Raw genomic sequence first — 22106 nt, forward strand, 5'->3', positions numbered from 1 at the left:
AGGTTAGGCCTGCATTTTGCCTTTCTGAAAGGCCTCTGCAGCCGAGAACCAAGGGTGGGGGGGAAGAGAAAATAGTTATCTTTTGTTAGATTGCTGCAACCAGGGAAGCTTTATTAATGACCCCTACCTTAGAGCAACACTGTTAATAGCTACCGGTATGTATTGATGGAGAAGCCCTTGCCTCTGGGAGCAGCTTGCAAAAGAAATAAGATTGATATTTTGCTTGCATAAAGCAACCAAGGCAGGGTGGATTTCCAGCTACATAATTCTTGCTTTGGATAATGCGCACAGCTTATATTATCTGCCTAAATGTGTATCAGCTTTCTGATATAGATATTTATAGTGCTGGGCTAGGACTCTTTTTACCCTAGTCTCACTTTCTCAGCCTTATCTTTGTGACTGTGGGTGAGTGAATGGGCATGTGTGTACGTATGCATACACACACACACACACACACACACACACACAGAAACACGTGTGTCTTCAAGTCAGTGTTGACTCCTGGTCACTGCCTGGATTAATCCCTGCAGTTGTCTCCAAGTTCACTCAGCTGACTTTGTGCCTAAATTGGGATTAGAACTCAACAGTCACTTGGTTTCTAGCCTGGTGTCTTACCCCTGCACCAAACTGTAATCTATTTATAGTTGGCGTGATTATAAAAATGGAAGATGCATACACACACACACAAACAAGCACCATGTTGTAGTGAACTCCTTAGAGCTACTTCGTGGATATGCCTATTTCATGTTTTGGCAGAATTACGGAAATAATACAGAAAAAAAGTTTCTTCTAGGAAGCTTTTCAATTTCACATGATAGCCTCCAGCCCTAATATTCTCGACAGGCCTCCCATCTGAATATTAATGAGGTCTGTCTGCTTAGCATTTCAACCTAGACAAGATTAGCCAGGTGCTGTGACCTGCTGAGACATTGAACTATGGATTGGGCTAAAAAAAAGCTGTGTGAATGTACACGTGTAAATAAATAGCAAGAATATGCAGCTCTTCAGATCTCATGCTGAAAATGTATTTCAGAATTGGACTGGACATATACATCAACCACGCTTATGGGTGTCTTTCTAAAGAAGCTGCATTTTTGCTTGGCTTGCACTATAGCTGTGCACAGTAAGGAAAATAATCCTTTTCAGTTAAGGAAATGCTGAGTTAGTGGCTATACCTGTTCAGAGATACCTTGCCCCATCCTGCTGATCCCTTCTAAACACTCAGTCGAGTATTTTCCTGGGATTGCAAAAGGTAGTATATAGCTTCTTTAAGTAGATATCTCTGCCTTACAGAGCTTCAAAGTGCTGCATATCCCTAATAAATTGCTATTGCAAAAAGCAGATTTTTTTAAAAAAGGCTATTACACATGCAAAAACTTGCCTTCAAAGGACCCTGTTTGTCCTAATAAAAGAAAATGATTAATTACTCAACAAATCTTATTGAATTAGAGGACACTTGCTCCATTTGCTTATCTTTAGTATGCAAAGCTGCATAAACCTGCTCTCAGACAAACAACTACTGGGAGACCCCATAGTTATGAATCTTGCATTTATAATTCTGACTCTTGCTATGAATCAACTATGAATATTGCTTTTCACTTTTGGATTTACATTCTATTTAGGCTATGAACTCTTTGGGGAGCGAACCAGTTTTGTAGCTATATTTTCATTTTTAGAGGAACAATTATGGAGGAACAGAGAAAATGATTAGATGATATGAATATCCAGTACTTCAAGTTTGATTCCAAAAAGATGCTTTACAAAACATAGAAGTGTGAACTTGGACCTACCTGCCATCCTTTAAAGCAGCTATACCTTTTCTTAAGATCAATAGGCAGCTGCAGAAGGCAGCTGCACAATCTGGGGAAAAGATATGGCTGCTTTAAAGACTTGGTGATAAGCCAAATCAATGGGGAAGCCAGATTCATTTAATAACCATGTTACTAACTTAGCAACTGCAGTGATTCACTTAACAACTGAAGCAAGAAATATCGTAAAATGGGGCAACTCACTTAACAAATGTCTCACTTAGCAACAGAAATGTTGGGCTTAATTTTGGTTGAAAATCAAGGATTACCTGTATTATTTATCAGAAATTATCCATTCCCAAACAGTTTGTTTTTCCTGATTAAAAAAAATCCCATAGATGCTCAGTTTTAGCACAGAGAAATGTGGTCTTTCTGTCCCACTTCCCACAGTTGCATGGCTTCTCACTAGCAATGGGTGTTTCGAGCCAGCCTTACACTTGGCTAAATTCTTGGGCTTGAAACAGGAAAGCTCTTTGAGATTGTGCATACTAGGTAGTGCTAGGATACTAGTCATACTGGGATAAGGTAGTGGTTGTTATGTGTTGGTCAAGGAAGATTCCACAGGAGCCTCCATGTTATGTCATTAACAACATCCTTATAGGGTAGGTTGGGCCAAGAGTGACTATGTCAAAGTCAATTTTAGAGAGATTTCATAGATGAGAGAGGGCTTAAGTCAGGGTCTCTCCACTCCAAGTCCAAACTCCTTAACCACTACACCACAATGGCTTTCTTCCTGGTAAGGAATCCACAGGTCTTCAGTCAGACCACAAATTCTAGTTTGGCAAACAGATTTCATTATGATCTTAAATCTAGTTGGACAACAGGCTCTGTCTTGTGCAATTATTTTGAACACAACAAACTGTACCTTCTCTTTTGTTGCGAGTTAAAAAGGGGAACTTCTTGTCCCTTGTCACATGTGGGATTAAATAATGTAAATAGAGGAGGCATCCAAACAGAGTTGCGATGGCTGAGTCTTATTAGCATTTTCTTCAAGTAAACTAAAAGGCAAATACACTTCAGACCCCAGTTTTGATTACCCTCATTTGCATTATAGATCTAACAGTTCCAATTTCCTCATATTGATTTAGTGTGAAATGAATACATACATACATACCCATCTATTTCAGCTTGAAATTAGTCTGTTTGCAGAAATAGATATTATTTTTGTTTCTTAAGAAAAAGGCTCAGACAATGAATAGAGACAAAGGAATTGAAAGGTCTACTTTTGGTTAGATTATTAATCTTTCAAACAAATGAATATGCCCCAAGAGAACCTAGGAAAGGGTCTACCATATCGTATTAACTGGCTTAGCAGACTGAATACATGAATAATTCAGCTAGGAGAGCTTTTTATTTTATTTTTTTCATGATGATGTATCACCATGTCTCTGAAGAATTAATACTGAATCACGAAATGCTGGAAAGGGTGTGCGTATTCAATTCCTCTAGGAACTGTGGCAATCCATCCATACATGCATTGATACATACCCATCATGTGATTCCTTTCTGAGATAAGAAATATTATGCAAAAAGGTAGAAGGGGAATAAAAACAGGAAGCCAAAGTAATGAATGGCATGAGGTAAGAACAGGAAGCATAGCTAAAAGTAGTTTACAGCAACACCCTACCTCTCTCCACTTTTCCATCTTTGCAAACCAATCTTGCTTTTCCCATGTACCTCTTCTCACATTCTTTTTTATTCATTAGCTGTAGCAATGAGGGAGATTAAACATGTTTTCTCTCAGTAACTTTTAGCCCCTGAGTAACTATCAACTAGCTTTTGCTTTTTCTTGGCAGTCACTAATATAGTATAGATGCTCAGTTTGGGATATAGAGTATCATTTTCGTAAGGAAACAGGTTACATGTCATAATAGCTCAGCCGCTGGAATGTGCTGGAACCTCCCCTTGAGAAGTTTTATCTTCAGTGGCAAATTGGTCAATGTTCCAGGTTGAAAGGAGCCACAGAAATACAAACACAGTGAGAGTCAAGTTTCTGATGCACGTATGCAACAGCACCCTTTTTAATTTCAAAATTATAACTTCCACTTCAGCACAGATATAATTATGAAATACAAGGATCTGGTGGAGTCAGGGAAACTGTGTGAATGCAGTAAAATATTTTTCTGCTATTTGTGTTGTCTTCTATTTAAAATAAATCTGGAAGAAATCATCTTTATCGGCTATATTTTACCATTGATAATATAAAGTTCTGGAAGGAATTTCCATTTTTTATTCAAGATGAGGCAATATTTATTTATTTATTTATGAGACTTATATACTGCTTTAAGTGCAAGCACTCTCTAAGCGGTAACATCTCTCATGGAAAATTTCCTGTGATGGAGAAAATCTGTTAACAAAGACAGTGCTGGACATATACTTTAAGCTCTGCAGTCCTAGGTTTTTGAATTGCAAAAAAAATCCAGCAACCACTAGAGTCAGCTGATAATAGAATTTGAAATAATAAATGAATGCATCAATAAGTGGCAATAGTCAGGTTTTCTGCATCCTTCTGCTACCATCTAGTGGTCATCTGCAACACTGCAGATACTGTTCAGTATTCAAATATTAAATGTCAAAGATAATAGAATTGTATCTGCTTTTAAAATATTAGTAGGCCAGCAGGATAGACAGGAGGTAACTATTAAAAACTGCTTCTGGTGTCTTTATAAAGATACCTGTCTGGCTAAAATCTGAATTATTCAGTATATCCGTCCACTGGTTTTAATTCCTGGCCTTCTTATTTCAATATTGTACAATCATGATTTATTGTAATATTCTTAATCTATTTTTACTCAGATTTGGAATTTATTTCCTTATTGCTTTAAATGTATTATTTGCTTTGGTAAATCCTCAAAAACAGGGTAAAATGTTCTAAAAAATACAATAAATGAGACCCTTTAAGAGAAAAAAAATAAGTTCATTCAAGTGAAACATTTTTTTTTCTTCTGGTAACTCCCTATCATCCTGCCTCCCCCTTCAAAAAAAAACAAACAAACATGAGTATGAACTCTTTGCAAATGTTAGTGACGGGAAAAAAACAAAAGCTAGATCTAGCCAATAGTATGCACTGACTCTAAGTAGAATTCAGAAGTCGAATTAACACATCACTCTAATGTTTAATGTGTTTAATGTTTTGACTAAACAAGACCACTATGGCTAGTTAAAACAAAACATGGCTTACTATGAAATATAAATTAAATCAAAAGATTGTTAAACTTTAATCCTGGTTTTCCTGTATCCCGAAGCAGATATTTTCCCCTAATCTATATACTCTCTCTTCAAATTATTTCAGATAAGACTGTCAGCGATGTAAGACAAATAATGAGAATAATTTAGACTGTTACAAGAGAAGGTGGATAGTGTTTTCAATATCGCACACAATTTTCGACATTATTTTTATCATATTATCTGACTCCTTTTTAATATTCCACTTTTTTCTCCTAATATATAAATACTTTTGGTGACATTTTGTTTAAAATGTTTTTTAAAACTCTTTGAAATGAAAATACGCTTGGATGAGGAATATACCTTTTGTTGGTAATGATACTTCTTCTGGCCACTAGAGGTCAATGTTGTTCCACAGTAACCAGTAGAGTTGCAAGAGAGCAGTGGTAAAAGGGAGACCTGGGAATCTATTGTCCAATGGCAAATAGATATCATCCTTTACAGGACCCTTGCGAATTAACAGGAATGACAAATTAATTTATACAAACAGGACACACGTATGAAGTTAGGAGCATCATGATTTCTGCCTGATAAGATACTATTTTGGAATACTAATCTTTAAGATTTGAGGGCATGGCTCAGTTGTTAATTTTTTGGCAACCTTCTCATTGCAATAATATTTAGCTACTGGCAAAGTCAATGAAGTCTATGAAGAAAGATATTTACTACAAATAAGGACACAATTGCTATTCATCCAGAGTATGAATGGAAACTCTGGTCTTTCCAATTATGTTGTGCTAACATTGCTAATCATCAGTCATGTTGTTTGGTGTTGGAATCTATTCACAACTGAAGGGATTCAGCTCCTTGCATCCTCAACATGCTAAGAACAATAATGGCTATATTTAAACTTACTAGGCCATAGTTAATTAAATTCACAATCCAAGCACCCTTAAAATTTAGCAGGTGTGCAAAACCAGCCAAACTCAGATCCCATCTGAAGAATATGTATCTGCATTGTGCAGCAACCCCTTAGTCCAGCGGTTCTCAACCTGTGGGTCGCGACCCCATTTGGGGTCGAACGACCATTTCACGGGGGTCGCCAAACAACGCGATCCGCCATTTTTGTCAGCTGGCGGCACTGCGCATGGGGCGCCGCCGCGCATGGGGCGCCACCGCGCATGGGGCGCCGCCGCGCATGCGCACCGCACATGGGGATGCCGCCGCGCACGTGCGCCGCACATGGGGACGCCACCGCGCGTCCTTATGACCGGGGTCGCCACAAAAAAAAGGTTGAGAACCACTGCCTTAGTCGATGGTGAAGGTAATATCTACACAGCATGATAAAGAAGGGAAATCAATTATGGAAAATTTACAGTGGAAAGAATGGAAAAAAATGGTTCTTCCTATATAGAAAATGTGAATATAAAGAAGGATATAATTAGGGATAATATTTAGAGTAAAATCTTAATTTCATTTATCTCAGAATAAATTTTTTCTATCTTGCTAAATTTTATTTCTAAAAAAATATCAGAAAATTATACTAACATTTATTCTGGATGCTCATACAACTAGAATTTTATTAAGATGGAAATGATTAAGATATAGTGTAAATCAGACATGTCAAACTCGCAATGTCACATGACGTCGCGTGACGTATTGGAACTTTTTCTCCAGTGCCGGCAATGGGGTGGGCATGGTTTCCTCGTGACGTGTCCGGCCCGTGGGCTGGCAGTTTGACACCCTTGGTGTAAAGCTGCTGTTGTATCATCAGACTGATCATAATATGTAGGGATTATCACATTCAGAATTGCTCCATTTTTTTCTTGGCTACTCCTTGTAGAAGATTGTCAATGACTTCTTTTAACTCCTTCCTTCCATTTTTCTCTGTTCCATGTAAAAGTGTTTTCAAGTCAACCATAAATTGTCTTTTCTATAATCAAATTGACTTCTAGGCATCTCCGCCAGTTCCATTGTCTTCACCAACCATACATTTCTTGTGGATAGTGTCAAACCTTTCCACTTTTGAGAATACAATAATCTTGCTGCAGTTGTCATATATAAAAACAAAGTTCCATGACATTTTTTTTAGCTGATTGTCATTAATCCCCAAAGACAAGTTTCTGGTTTCAATTGTACATTTGTTTTTAAACTCTGCTGAATTAGTGCTTTGCTTTGCATGCATTTTTTTGCTTTTTTACACGTCCATCATACATGATAAAAGGTCCTTTCATGTTGTTCACATTTCCAGCATAGATTCCAAGTATCTATGTTTTGTTTGAAGACATCCAAGAAGCTTCAGTCTGAGTGGAAGAAGCTTCTTGGATGAGAAGCGAAATGTCTTCAAGCAAAACAAGGAAGTCCAGTTGCCTTTTGAAAGAAAGCATCTTTGGGACATGCCGGGGGAGGGAAGGAGAGGAAAAAGAAAGGGCCTGCACTAGTGTCAAAGGAGATACCATGAGAAGAGATGTGAAGGCATCCATATGTGCAAACATGTGGGGAAGCAAATGAAAATCATTTGGGGTGAGAGGGAAGAGTCCCTCAAGGGAAAAGGCAGGCATTGGCAGATGAGTCCGCAGAACGAGCTGGCCAGCAAGACTTGCCTTATCTTCTTTGCAGGGATAGGAAGGGCAAGAAACAAAGGAACAACCCATCAGGTCTGAGTCCCGGCCTGGTCCCATTAACATCCCTCTACAGTCTAGACTTGAGTTTCTGACATTGCTTTAAAAAACAACCAAGAACAGCATTTGAGACAAGCAACTTGACTGCAGGTTTGATTTGCTCTTAATAGAAAACCTCCAACTCAGTTATGGATTTCCAAAGGTAGCGTTGGACAAGACATCTTATCTCAGACTATCTTAACCCTGCAGGAGAGTTATGAATGCAATTATCAGTTCTCGGAAAGAAAACGATGGTATAACTAAGTGAAAACGATATGGATATTATTCCACTTAAAGGCAATGCTCAGGAAATACACTTCTGAGGGAATTTGCAAACTCTGAAATGGGTTAATCATCTGAACATCAGTAACTTCCCAGATATTCCCAATGAGAATTTCAATGTCAGACAAAATACAAAAGTGGGTAACCGTGTGATCCGTGCAATTTATGCTAACAGGCAAAGGAGGTAAATCTAGAAAATTACTGAATACAGAAACAATAGACAGTAGCACTTTGGATTCTAGCAAATGTATTACATCATAAACTCTCTTGGACCAGCATCCTCTTGAATGGCTGTTTGAAGTCTGTAAGTTTAGAAGATGCTCATTGGTGCAAGGAGTGCAAGGAAAATCTGAAAAGGTTGGGAAGAAAAAAATTATCAAGTCCAGCATGATAAGATTTATTAGATACAAGTGGCTTTTATACAAACATCCTGGCATAATATTAGGATCTAGAAAGCTCACTGCTTTGATCAGATCATAGGTGATAGAACTGACATGAATATATTGCAACTAATTGTTTAAAAAATGGCTGAGGCCAAGATTGAAATGTTTCTCCACTGCTTCTTAATAACATTAATTTCTGTACTGTTAATGTTTAATTTGTACCCATGTATTCTTTTGTGCCCATTTATTGTTTTGTGTGGAGCCGGGCTTTCCAAATTTGGCAACATTATAAACTGAGGACTTCAACTCCCAGAATTCCTCAGCCAGCATGGGAGGAATTCTGGGAACTGAAGTCCACAAGTCTTAAAGTTAAAGTTGGCAAGTTTGGAGACCCCTGGTATAGAGACTGAATTCTTTGAATGTAGAAGCACTTTGTTGGAAAATAGAGCTCATATTTAGAATAAGAGCAATCTTCTTCAAATCATGTTAATGTTTAATTTGTACTTGTGTATTCAAGAGGTTATGCCTGCACTTATTAGATCTTAAGTAGCATTACCTATATTTATGAGTTATGAGGATTTTATAGGATCCTGATTTGTGTTCTTAAACCAGTTCTTGCTAATAAATTCTTATTTTAGATTAGGATATCGTCCATATACAATGATGAGTTAAAATTTGACAATGGGAAACTATACCTTTTCAGGATAGATTAGTAATAATACTATAGGATACTGGTATTATTAGTGATATAATAGATAGTTATCAGTAGTTCTCTAGATACATATGATATGATAGAAAAATCTACTTTCTCAGATCAGAAACTGAGTGAATTTGTGAGCTTGTTCTGCACATCCTTACTGGGCGAATACACAAATACAGAATAAAATGAATTGCTTGGGACAGCTTATATATTGTATATTCCTTCTGCTGCTATCGGAATTTAAGCTTTTAAAACTTTTTAAAATTATATGATTTTTAAGATGTGCCAGTTTTAAACGGGGCTTTATTCTAATAAAACACTACTTGCTTTAATGGTAAAATTGTTCTTACCATGAATTGCTTACCTTGTTGCTGTAGGACTGTCTTATCAATGAAAGCAGGGTAGAGATCTATAAATAAATAATTTGGGAGGGGGGGGAGATCACCTCCTACTTTCCCCAATTATATCCATTTTCTTATAACAAGTTATCATCCTGTATCCCAAGGGCAACCCTTCTGAGTTCAAGATGACCTGGCAATATGCATTGGTCTTAGACTGTCATCTTTGTTGGATCAAACAACTAATTGTTTGAGGCAGATGCCTCTTCTTAATGCTGCACAGTGCCAAGTGGTACTGGCTTTACAAGAAAATACTTAGCTTAAACAGACACCTCTTAGAGATTCTGATCTGTCAGGAAGTCCCCATTTCTTCCAGTTACTCCTGCCACCCTGAGAAAAGCAGCTGTATTTTCCTGAGAGCGTCATTATTTCCCCAATAATTTTAAAACCACAGTTGCAGATGGCCCTTACAAGACTCTTTTCAGCCCTTGGTGCATCCCAATGGTTGACTAGAGAGATTCGCATAACCTTAACTGTCGTGGCACAAACAACATAACCACTGTAATAATTCATTTAGAATGATGACACTTGAGACCTAATTTAAAAGTCCTCTCTGAATACTGTTCTCACATTCAAGCCTCAAGGCTGCTGCAAACAGACCTGTGAAATCCGAAGAACTATAGTGAGCCTAATTGAATTGGACTCCAATGGACCATTGAGGTGGCCTGGCGGAGCTCCAGGGAATTTATATTGTCTATACCGTATCAGAATCACAGCTTGAACTGAATAACTGGTTACATTCAATCATGTTACTGTAACTCAGGCTTGAGGTAAAGGAAACCTTAGCTATCAGCAAGGCTATACTGAAAACAATTTCAAATCACTTTAAAGCCGGTTGGCAACTACTTTGCCAATTACGGGGCCCATTGGGAGAGGCATGTGCGAGGGCTCAGGACTAAATGATTTATGTCAAGCACCTCTGTCTCAGAGGCATATGTGGGAGCCTGCAAAGGAGGTGCTTGTGTAGCTAATTATTTCTCCTAAGAATACTTTAGCCAAGCTTGCAGATGAGTCATAGGCAGGAGAAAAAGACAAGGGGAAAACAGAGACTGTGGTGAAAGGCTGTGCCCAGAGAGACAAAAGGGCCCTCTCTGGAAATGCTAAAGCTACCGGGTAACAATGTTGAGCAAAGGCTCAAATTTGTCCTGAAAAAGGGAAAGTGAGAGGAGGATAATGCATTTCAAGAGGAACGCTGGAATTTAAAATCATTTCCTGCATAATGTCCATGATACTGTAGCCATTCATGGAAAGGAGGAAGACTAAGATGTAATGGAGCAGTTGATGTGGGATGCTATTTCTGGAGTAAAGGGAGAAATAGCATTTTGAACACTTAGGGCTCATCCTCAAGTCTCCCTAACCAAGGCACAATCTGCCCTGGGAACTTTTTTTATATGGTACATCACAATATTGCTTTCATTTCACTTCCCAGCCTTCCTTCCTTCCTTCCTTCCTTCCTTCCTTCCTTCCTTCCTTCCTTCCTTCCTTCCTTCCTTCCTTCCTTCCTTCCTTCCTTCCTTCCTTCCTTCCTTCCTTCCTTCTGCCAGGAGATGACGGTGTGAATGCAGAGTAGTTGTTTGGCTGCCTAAGATTGCTAATTCATTTGGTTCATGCTTGCATGTTACAGGGGCTGAAGTAGCTACACAGGAACATTTCTGCAAGTGGCAGACACAGAGCAAAATTTACATAGCAACCTGCCAATTAATTATTAGCTTCATGATTGCTGTCAACTTTCTACTGTGGAATCAACTTTAAAAAAATAATTGTATTGAAGTTTTTAATAAACATAGTAGAATGTAGGCTAAACTATAAGAAAAAAAATAAAGTTCAGAAGGTGCAGAAAAAAGGCTTAGTGTCCCTATTAAAGACTCTGCTGCTGCTGCTGAGGGCAAAGATTTCGTCTATCTTGGTTCCTGGCACTCAAAGCTGTTTTACATCTCCTTGGGAGGACCTGCCTTTCAGAGGACTCGTGGACAATCTCCCATTCTCTCCTTCTCCAGATAGGACTGGCTGACTCACCAGTTTCATTCTACAGGCCTGTTCAAGAAAATGTTCATGGAAATGTCTTTAGTCAGCCATGACTCATAGCAGAAGCCTACCGTGGAATTAACTTCTGATAATTTTATACTATGTTATGTATAAATTACAGGCAGAACAGGCAGAGTGGCCCTACATATAGCTAATTTGTGCTAAAATATAGGATGGGAGCAATCATAAAAGTTATGAATGAAATGGTATACAGATTTTTGTAATATACCTACTATAGATGAATGAAATAAGGCTCTCCTCCACCCAGTTTTTAGTTATTCTGTCTCTCAAGCTATAATTTATTATAAATTTATAATTTATAACTCAAGCACCGGAAAAGAATTAGATTAAATTCAACCAGTCTTCATTTAGTTACCACAATTGGGACGGACAACTTGGTAAATGAAACAATTGCTGAGTGAAACCACAATTGTGCTCACACCCTTACTTCAGTTTTCTTTTGTTTTACAGCCCAGCAAAGGCCATAAATGTGAGGACTTGTCACAACGTTACTTTTCATCACCATTGTAACTGCAAAGGATCACAAATGAGGCAGCACTAAATAAGGACTACCTGCAGCCATGTTGTTATAAGATAAAGCCCTAGACTTAATACTTCCATCATGCCGGTCTAGTCAACAAATGAAACAGAAGTTGGAAAATGTTATTGCTATATATGCTAAATCTCGAGAAAGCATAATAATATAATCTTTCCTTGGATTCTTCTGGGAACATTAATTGTCAAACAGTGGATTTGCCTTGTGTAAGTGCCAAATGGCATTTGACATCAATTTAGAGCTGTCTTTTTTTCTTCTAAAGATTTAGCACAGCTGCTGGAAGCAAAATCATATCTGACCCTGAAGAATACAATTGCAATTCTGCCTCTTGAAGAAAATTGAATGTCAGGTAAGCAGTGGGGTACAAAAGCAGTTCAGGTAGTCCTGTTTAGAAGTGCAGACACACCCAATTCATATAGTTACCCTTAGAAAAAGAGCAGAGATTTGTGTGAGGTCCAAAAGGTGATTGCTACTCCATAGATCAGATATACTATTACTACTATACTACTACTACTACTACTACTACTACTAATACTAATACTAATAATAATAATAATAATCTGTTCTCACTGCCATAAAAATGTTGTATATTTTTACCTTGATCAGCAAAACATTAGACAGAGCACGAGAGAGAAGTTTATCTTTACCATATCAAGAATAGGAAAAGGTGGGGGGAGGCAGCAAAGCCCTAGTAGCAAAGTCAGAGATTTTCTCTTTTCAGAAACAGTATTACTATTAGTCACCATTTTTCATGTTACAGTAATCCTGAACTTCAGAAAAAGTTGTACACGTAGTCCTTGACTTACAACCACAACTGAGCCCAAAATTTCTCTTGTTAAGTAAGACATTTGTTAATTGAGTTTTGCCCCATTTTATGACCTTTTTTGCCTCAGTTGTTAAGTGAATCAGTTTAACATCAAGCCTTGGGAAGATTCTAGAAAATAATAAAAAACAGATCTGCGAACAACTAGAAGCAAACAAAGTCATAACCAGCAGCCAGCATGGGTTTGTTAAAAACAGATTATGCCAAATCAATCTTATTTCATTCTTCGACAAAGTGACTAAACTAATAGACCAACGAAATACTGTAGATGTAGTATACTAATAGACCAACGAAATACTGTAGATGTAGTATACTTAGATTTCAGTAAGGCAGTTGATAAAGTAGACTACAACCTATTCCCTGGTAAGCTAGAAAAAGATGGAATAGACAACATCACCACCAGATGGATCTGTAGTTCGCTGCCAAACCATACTCAATGAGTAGTCCTCAAAAGCACTATATCCATCCACATGGAGAGAAGTAAGCATGGGGTACCACAAGGTTCTGTCTTAGGCCCAGTACTCTTCAATATCTTCATCAATGACTTAGATGAGGGAATTGAAGGGAAACTCATCAAATTTGCAGATGACACCAAACTGGCAGGAGTAGCCAACACTCCAGAAGACAAACTCAAGAACCAAAAAGATCTTGGCAAACTTGAACAATGGGCCCTATCCAACAAAATAAGTTTCAATGTGGAGAAAAACAAAGTTTTTTATTTAGATAGGAAAAATTAAAGGCACAAGTACAGATTGGGCAAGACCTGGTTCAAAAACAGTAACTGTGAGAGGGACCTTAGTATTAGTATTGCTTTATAAAACCCTAGTGAGACCACACCTGGAATACTGCAGCCAATTTTGGTCACCATATCACAAAAGATGTTGAGAGTTTGGAAAAAATTCGGAGAAGAGCAACTAAGATGATCAAAGACCTGGAGACTAAAACATACGAAGCATGGCTGCAGGATTTGGGTTTGGCTAGTGTTCCAATATTTGAGGAGCTGCCACAAAGAAGAGGGGGTCACATTATTCTCCAAAGCACCAGAGGGAAGAACAAGAAACAATGGTTGGAAAGAGAGAGATCAAAGAGAGAAGCAACCTGGAATTAAGGAGAAACTTCCTGACAGTGAGGACAATTAACCAGTAGAATATCTTGCCTCCAGAAATCGTGGGCGCTCCATCACTGGAGATTTTTAGAAAGAGGCTAGACAGTCATTTGTCTGAGATAGTATAGGTTCTCCTGCTTGAGCAGCGGGCTGGACTAGAAGACCTCCAAGGTCCCTTCCAGCTATTCTATTCTATTCTATTCTATTCTATTCTATTCTATTCTATTCTATTCTATTCTATTCTATTCCATTCCATTCCATTCCATTCCATTCCATTCCATTATCCCTGCAGTTGATAAATTAGTAACCCAGTTGTTAAGTGAATCTGGCTTCCCCATTGACTTTGCTTGTCAAAAGCTCGCAAAAGTGGATCACATGACCCTGGAGCATAGCAACAGTCATAACTATGAACCAGTTGCCAAGTGCCTGAATTTTGATCGGATGACCATGGGGATGCTGCAAAGGTCGGAACTGTGGAAATACAGTCATAAGTTACATTTTTCAATGCGGTTGTAATGTTCAACTGTCACTAAACCAGTGGTTCTCAACCTTCCTAATGCCGCAACCCCCAACCATGTGTATTTCCCTGCGGGCGGGGCAGGAGGAGGCGCACACGCTCCGCCTCCTCTCCTGCGGCTGGAGCGCATGCTGGGCAGGCTGAGGGTGCACATAGGCCATCGCCCAGCAACCACGTCAGCCCGGGAGCACCGCGCATGCATGGTGCTGCCCCCTGTGCCAGCCGAGGCATAGCTGGCAAGCGGCAGTGATGACGTAGGCCGACCACCAGCTGGGCCACCAGCTGGACCAGCCCAAGGGAGGTAAGCCACCCGCCGGGCCCCATGCGCGCCAGCAACCCTCCCTGCACCTGCCGCTGCCCGCTAGCCTTACCTTGGCCACCGCACGTTCGGTGCAGCGGCAGGCAGTCACAGGTGCTCCTGGGCGGCCATGGCACGCGGCCGCGAGGGTGCAGGGCAACCACTGGCTGGGCCACCAGCTGGCCCAGCTCAAGGGAGGTAAGGCACCCGCCGGGCCCCACGCGCGCAAGCAACCCTCCCTGCGCCCGCCGGCCTCCCACCTCCCACCCTGGCCCTCTTTTACTTACATTTAGTAGTTGCTCAGCAGGGAGGGGTGGAAACATCCAGAAAGCTCGCCTTAGCTGCAGACAACTTGCAGCACCGTTTGCAGACTGGGACTTTTGGCGGGCTCAGCAGGGCAGAGACAGCCTGGACAATTCCTATTGGCTTTTGAAAGCCAATAGGATTAGACTCTGTTCAAGAAAGTCTATTCTGTTGGCTTTTGAAAGCCAATAGAATAGAGTCTCTTGAATAGAGTCTATTCTATTGGCTTTCAAAAGCCAATAGAATAAGAGGGAGTAGCACAGCTAAGGAAAAGGGGAAAAAATGGCTGGCTGCGTTGTTTGGCAACCCCGTGAAATGGTCGTTCGACCCCAAATGGGGTCGTGACCCACAGGTTGAGAACCGCTGCACTAAACGAACTGTTGTTAAGTCAAGGACTACCTTATCGAGGAGCAAGCAGACTAGCATTCTTGGGTTTCAAAAAGGTGGACAGGCCTCTTTTAAAGACATCTGGGCAGTTTCTAATGCTGTGTTTCAGCAGTCTGAGCATTTGCTAGAGTCCGAAAGTGGGTAAGGATATTCTCTGCCATTCCCACCTGCAGCATATCTGTGTTTGTAAGTTGCTATTTGTTCAAAGTCTTAAAGTGTGCTATAGTTTCGTTTGGAAACAGGGACCAGATGGAACTCAACCTCATCATTTATTTTGTGCAGCATCAAGCTCATTGCTACTTTTTACACATGACAAGAGCAAAGGTGATTGATGATTGCAGTGCATTGATCTTTTTTGGGATTTCACTTGCTTGCTTCCCCTGTGTTGTTTCTTGAATCTACTCCTTTGCATGACTGAGCTTTGCTGATCACAAGGGCTGAGCTGATTGGAAACACATGTGGGTTACATAGCAAAGGTTACCTTTGACCTCAAGCTATTTCTCCATGGGAGCATTTAATTTTCTGTAACCTAAAGAATTGTTAATGGAATGTACTTTGCTTGGGGCAAACTCCACCGACATAGATCAGATGTGTTTCATTTCAGCCTACGCACAGAATAGGACATTGATCCATTTTGCTCTACATCTGGATTTTTTTAAATGCAGCAATGGAATTTGCTCCTCAGTGACTGCTCCTAATCAAGACTTCTGAGCAAAGGAATAAAAAGTAACATATGTATGCACCCACTCACAAATCTTTCAGCTTAAGTTTCAATAAATTGGTAGTGGCTAAAAAATGGAAAATCAGGCAAAAGAAGCTGACAGGGTGATTCCTTATGATGCCTGCATCTTATGTAAAACAATCCCACTTTAGCATATTATTTCCCCATAAATTGCATTTGCAAACATAATTGTAGCCTTCTTTAGACACTCAGGTGAGCCTCAAAAGGGCTTCAAATTAAGTAGTGAACAGGAGGCATATATTGGTCCTGCTGCTTTCCCTATACCGGACTTCCATACATTCAGCCAGAAGCTACAAGGAAATTGTATTTACAGTTATTTAAATCTGAGTACAATTTTTAGTAGGATCCAGAATAATATTGCATCATTGAGGCCTAAGTTCCCATTTCAGTTCCAGCCAATGTGACATGACCTTTCTTTAATGAGCCAGTTGAATGCCAGAGAAGGGTGGAGAATGGTGATGATGACTGCACGTCTAGATTCTTCTCAGTTTCAAAGTTTCCATGTATTCAGCTGAAAAATCAGAAAAGGCTCTTATGAATGCTTATGATTGCTTTTTAATGGATTGGATGCGTGTATTTTATATTTACTTTAGTAGCAGCAAATACAAATAATGTTCAAGAATAATGTGTGTTTTCCACTTCCAAACCTCTATCTTGCCTCAAATCAATTACTTCATTTTATACAGCCATTATAAAAAATATTTTGTAAGAAAAAACATAAAAATAACCCTATCATCAACACACATGCTAACATTAATGTGGAAAAGCAGAATCAAAAGCTTCTGGGAAACAAAAAAGAAAGTGGGCAGAGAAGAACTTGAGACTAAGATGCATCACAGGGACAAGCTTCAGAATGATAATGATATAGGTCAGAAAAACAAACAATTACTCTTAAGGAATGGCAGCATCCTTAGAATAGAGACATTCCTTTGGTCCTGAAGTTTAGGGAAGGAATGTATAACATGAAACCCTGTAGTCAAGTCAGACCTTGGTGATCCTTCTTCATCTACTGCCAAATTGAAATTTTAATGCAAAAATTATATGGAGAAAAATTACCTTTACTGTTTTATTTGGGTTGCTGCCAAGGTACTTCTGAAAATGATTCACAATCTTATAAAGTAATACAATTTTGTGATCATTTACTGAAAATCTACATTTTGTGAAAACCTTATATAGGAAACACAAAATCTTTTATTAGTTAACAATCTTGCAAGAATCTGGAATAGTAATAATAAGAAGCAAGAAGATTGCACAGATTTGACTACATGATAAAGTAGCAACAATGGTGTACTGGAAGATCTGCAAGAAATACCATTTGTTTGCAAGCAAGAACTGGTGGGATCATAAAATAGAGAAAGTCATAGAAAATGAAGAAGCTAAAGTGTTCTGGGACTTTTGAATTCAAACAGACAGGCAATTGTTGCATAACATGCCAGACTTAACAACTGTCAATAAGAAAGACAATAAAGTCTGGATGGTGGACGTGGCAGTACTCCGAGACAGTAGAATAGAAGAGGTACTGGAAGTATAACAAAGTACAAAGACCTGAAAATAGAAATAAAATGACTATGGCAAATGAAAGCAAAGTTAGTACCAATAATAATAGGTGCCTTGGGTGCAATCCCAGAACATCTGGAGCATCATTTGAACACATTGGCATTGACAAATTCACCATCAGTCAATTGCAAAAGGCAGCTTACATCTTGCAATGTTATCTGTAACACCATCGAACATCCATATCTGCCTATCCCAGATCCTTGGAAAGGACTCGATAGGTAGACCAAAATGCCATATCCAGTCTGAACATCTGGCTGATTGTGCAACAAACCATAATAACACTAAGATTCCTCCAAAGGAACAGTCCCTCATTTTGGAATTTAGATATTGAGCAACAGTATATGAAGTGACTATCCAGTAGATGTTAATGAAGAACAACAAGGAGTAAAAATTGAAATTATCGAAGAACTTCAACCACTAATCAAATCAACATCAATTCTACAAAACCTTTAAAAATGGGGAAGAATCAGCCATTAAAAAAACTGACAAAGAAAAGCCCCTAAAATTTTGAACAAGTATGTGGGAAAACAACAGATGTCATTATAGGAATACAACATGGATTAAGCAAACTGAAAACACAGTGAAAGTCCCCAGTATATAAGACATAAGGACAACTGAGGAAATGGTATGAAAGCAATCAAAGAATGTAAAGCAGTGTAGTGCTCCTGGACCAGATGAGTGCCATCGATTCTGGCTAAAATCACTGACAAATGTACACTTGAAATTGGCATATCAAATAAACAAAGTTTGGGAAGCACCAGAAAATGAAGAATGGTTAAAAACGGGAAAGATCTCCCTAATTCAGAAGGACAAGGAGAAGGGAAATAAACCTGGAAACTACAGATAACCCGTTTGCCAACAATATATAAAGTATTTGTGGACATAGTTGCAAATCAAGTTATTAACTACCTGAAAAAGAATGATTTACTCCTGTAGATCAAAAAGGATGCTGCAAAAAATTGAAGGGAACAAAGGACCAGTTATTGATTGATAAATTGGTTTTAAAAATTGTCAATCAAGGACAGATCTTGAAAACATCAAAGATGAAGGCTGAGTATAGAAAAGAAACAATTGAAAACTGATCTGTAAATTGGAAGAACAAGCCAGTGCATAGTTAATCCTTGCAGAAGGAAAAGCTGGTAAAAAACCTCCCCCCACATGGAACAGGTTAAGATCAGGAGTGCTAAAGAAAGAAACTGAAGTCTTTATTTTAGCATCTCAAGAATAGATTTTGCCAACTAATTGCATGAAAATGAAAATTCAATATGTAGCAAACAATAGATGTTGCCTTTGTAGAGAAAAGGATGAAACTATTGACATTTTGATCAGTGGCTGCAGCAAAAATTCACAAAATGTTTACAACCAATGTCATGACTGAGTTTCCAGAATTATTCATTGGAAACTTTGCTAGAGGTTTGGATTTGAATATAATAAAAACTACCGAGACCATCAAGTTGAGAAGGTTTTGGAAAATGAGAGGGTTAAGATGTTATGGGACTTTAAGATCCAGAGCGATAGGCATCTTGCTCATAACATGCCTGACACGTAAAAAAAGAAACTCTGGTTCATTGCTGTTGCTATTTTGGGTGATGCTAGGACTGAGGAAAAATAATTGGAAAAAATCATGAAATACCAGGACCTGCAGATTGAAGTTGAACACTTATGGAAAAAGAAATCCATTGCTATATCAATCGTGATTGGATCCCTCAGGGCCAGTGCTTTTTTTCTAAAAAAAAAAAAAAAAAGGTGCGAGAACTCACACACATCACAGAACTCACCTTGCCTACCCTACAAGGTTCCATCCAAAAAAGGTGCTGGAACTCCATTCTGGACGTTCTATGAAAAAAAAAAGCCCTGGTCAGGGCAATACCTAAAGCATTTCCTTGATATCTGGAAATATTGAATTTATCACACCTGAACATGCTAAATTTACAAAAATACCACCCTGCTTGGAACTGCCTATATTCTGATGATACCTTAATAATTCTTAGATCCTTGATTAAGACTTGAATTATTAAGTGTCCACCAGTCTTAGACTGTGAATCTAACTAGAGATTACCCAGACATAATAATAGGATTCTGAGAATTTAATTTAAGGTGGTTATAGATAATCTTGCACTCATGGAAATTGCAGATTCCTATTCAGGATATTTATAAACAACAATAAAAAAAGATCAGTAATTCTTTGAAAATTCCCATAGTCAGTATGAAACACAGCAGGTTTATTTATTTGTGCTTTAATACTTTCAGGATCCAGTCATTGTATGCCAAAATGACTCTGCAACTGCTATTTAGTTATTTAAATTCATGTAAATGAGAGGTTCTGATAGGCCAATCTTTTTTTTAAGATCCATGATTTTTTAAATTTAATGACTTATTTGTCAGTTAATTTTCCCCCCACTGTATTTGAGAAGTTGTGATTCTCTAAGAGGGTTAGTTTTATCTTTAAAAAACTAGAAATGTTCCCTATAACCAGTGGTGCGATTCAAATATGTGAACAACCGGTTCTCTGTGTGGATTCCGCTTCCGGATGTCCATTCTGGGCCTGGGCAACAAAAAAATTAGCTACCGGTTCTGCTGAACTGGTGCGAACTGACTGAATCCCACCACTGCCTACAACCACTGAATGTCCATAAAGAAGATATCATTGATTTAGTAAAATATGTAATAGTATCTATAACTTATGAATTTCAGCATACTGAGATTTTCTGAAAAATTTCAAGCAAGATATGAGGTAACAGGTAGAGACTATCAACCTTGAGAAATAGATTCATGTAACAAAATAAAATATCTGCAGTGTACTTGCAATATAAATACACTATATTTACATATAATGCTAGAGTTAGCCTTATAATCAATGGTAGATCAGTGACGATTTCAAATGCTTTCCCAGACAGAGCTGAAATATTGCATACAGCAACAGGAGAAAAGCTTAATACTGTGTCTCTCCAAAAAAAACTTTCCAGCAGATTTTTCTCTTTGATTCCCTGCAGTATAAACCAAATTATGGCAAATGAGATTCTGATCTTGCAGCTCTTATGCAAGGAAGTTCTCTCTCTCTCTCTCTTATTTGATTCCAGGCAAGTATGATGGTGCCGAGTAGTGACGCGGAAGAAACTGAATTAAATTGGTAGCCTGGGGTGTTCCAATTATTCAGGTGACTTTAGGGAACTCAGTACCAGATTTTTATATTAAAAGGTGAAGATCTCACCTGTGTAAATAATGAAGGGAGCGATTAAATTTTGTTCCAGCAGAGACCTTGTCGCTCAGAGATCTTGTTAATGGCAGTTGAACTGGTAAATAATTTATCAAAGTCCATAGTGAATAAATATATACCTCCATCCACACAACTTTATCCAGGTCCCCAACCGGGCAATAAATTGTTTTTTTCCTCCTCCTCCTCCTCCTCCTCCTCCTCCTCCTCCTCCTCCTCCTCCTCCTCCTCCTCCTCCTCCTCCTCCTCCTCCTCCCCCTAAAAATCTATAGCAGTCTATGGAATATGGCTTCCTATTAACTTGTGCTTGAAACCTTTAAAGTAACAGTACTAGTGGTTCAACCTACACAGAGTTTTTAGTCTTCAGCATGCAGTGGAGAGAATTTTTCAATTATGTATGCCTATTAAAATCAAGCTGATGGGCCTGTTTAGACTATTTCTGATGCATGGGAGCAATGAGGTATCACTCGTGTTTAAGCAGGAAATATGTCAGGTTCACAGAAAAAGTTGCTTCAAAACTGTGGTATATCTTCCACAAAGTGTATGTGTATATGTGAACTGAAGCAGGAACAGCAACCTATGGTCCTGGATACTGATCAGAACAAATCATACACATACAAAGAACTGTTTTGTAATAAGAAGAGATAGCAGGAAGGGATGCAGTAGTCTCAGCGGAGCAAGAATGAATGAGAAATCCAGTCAATCAAAAGATTTATATGCATTTATTCAGTTCACATCTTCCAAAGTTGGAGGTGAATTGGAATGCTTGCATGTTCCCCCACATCACACTGAATATGGTGATGCATTTCACAGCTAAAGATAACAATATAGGGAGGAGAATGCCAAAATTGTGTGTGTGTGTGTGTGTGTGTGTGTGTGTGTGTGTGTGATCCCAAAATTTCTTAAGGAAATTCTTTAATTTAATGTGGCTTACAATAAATTCTAGGTCTATAAAAAGTCAGGCTAATCATTCATCTTTAGACCAATATTGTCCACTCCGACTAAAGGCATAATCTTGGGGTTTCAGGACAAACCAAGCCAAAACCATCTATAAACTTCCATTGCATTATATGTCTTCCTGCATTCCAATCCCTGACCAATCTCGCTTTGGCATGGAAATTAGCCAGGATCAGGTTCTTGAAAGGGAAATATCTAGGAAATTCTGGGGCTGTAAGCTCAGTTG

This window comes from Crotalus tigris, unplaced genomic scaffold (genome assembly GCF_016545835.1).
Source record: "Crotalus tigris isolate CLP2741 ecotype Arizona unplaced genomic scaffold, ASM1654583v1 scf7180000024382.2542628, whole genome shotgun sequence".
NCBI lineage: Eukaryota > Metazoa > Chordata > Lepidosauria > Squamata > Viperidae > Crotalus > Crotalus tigris.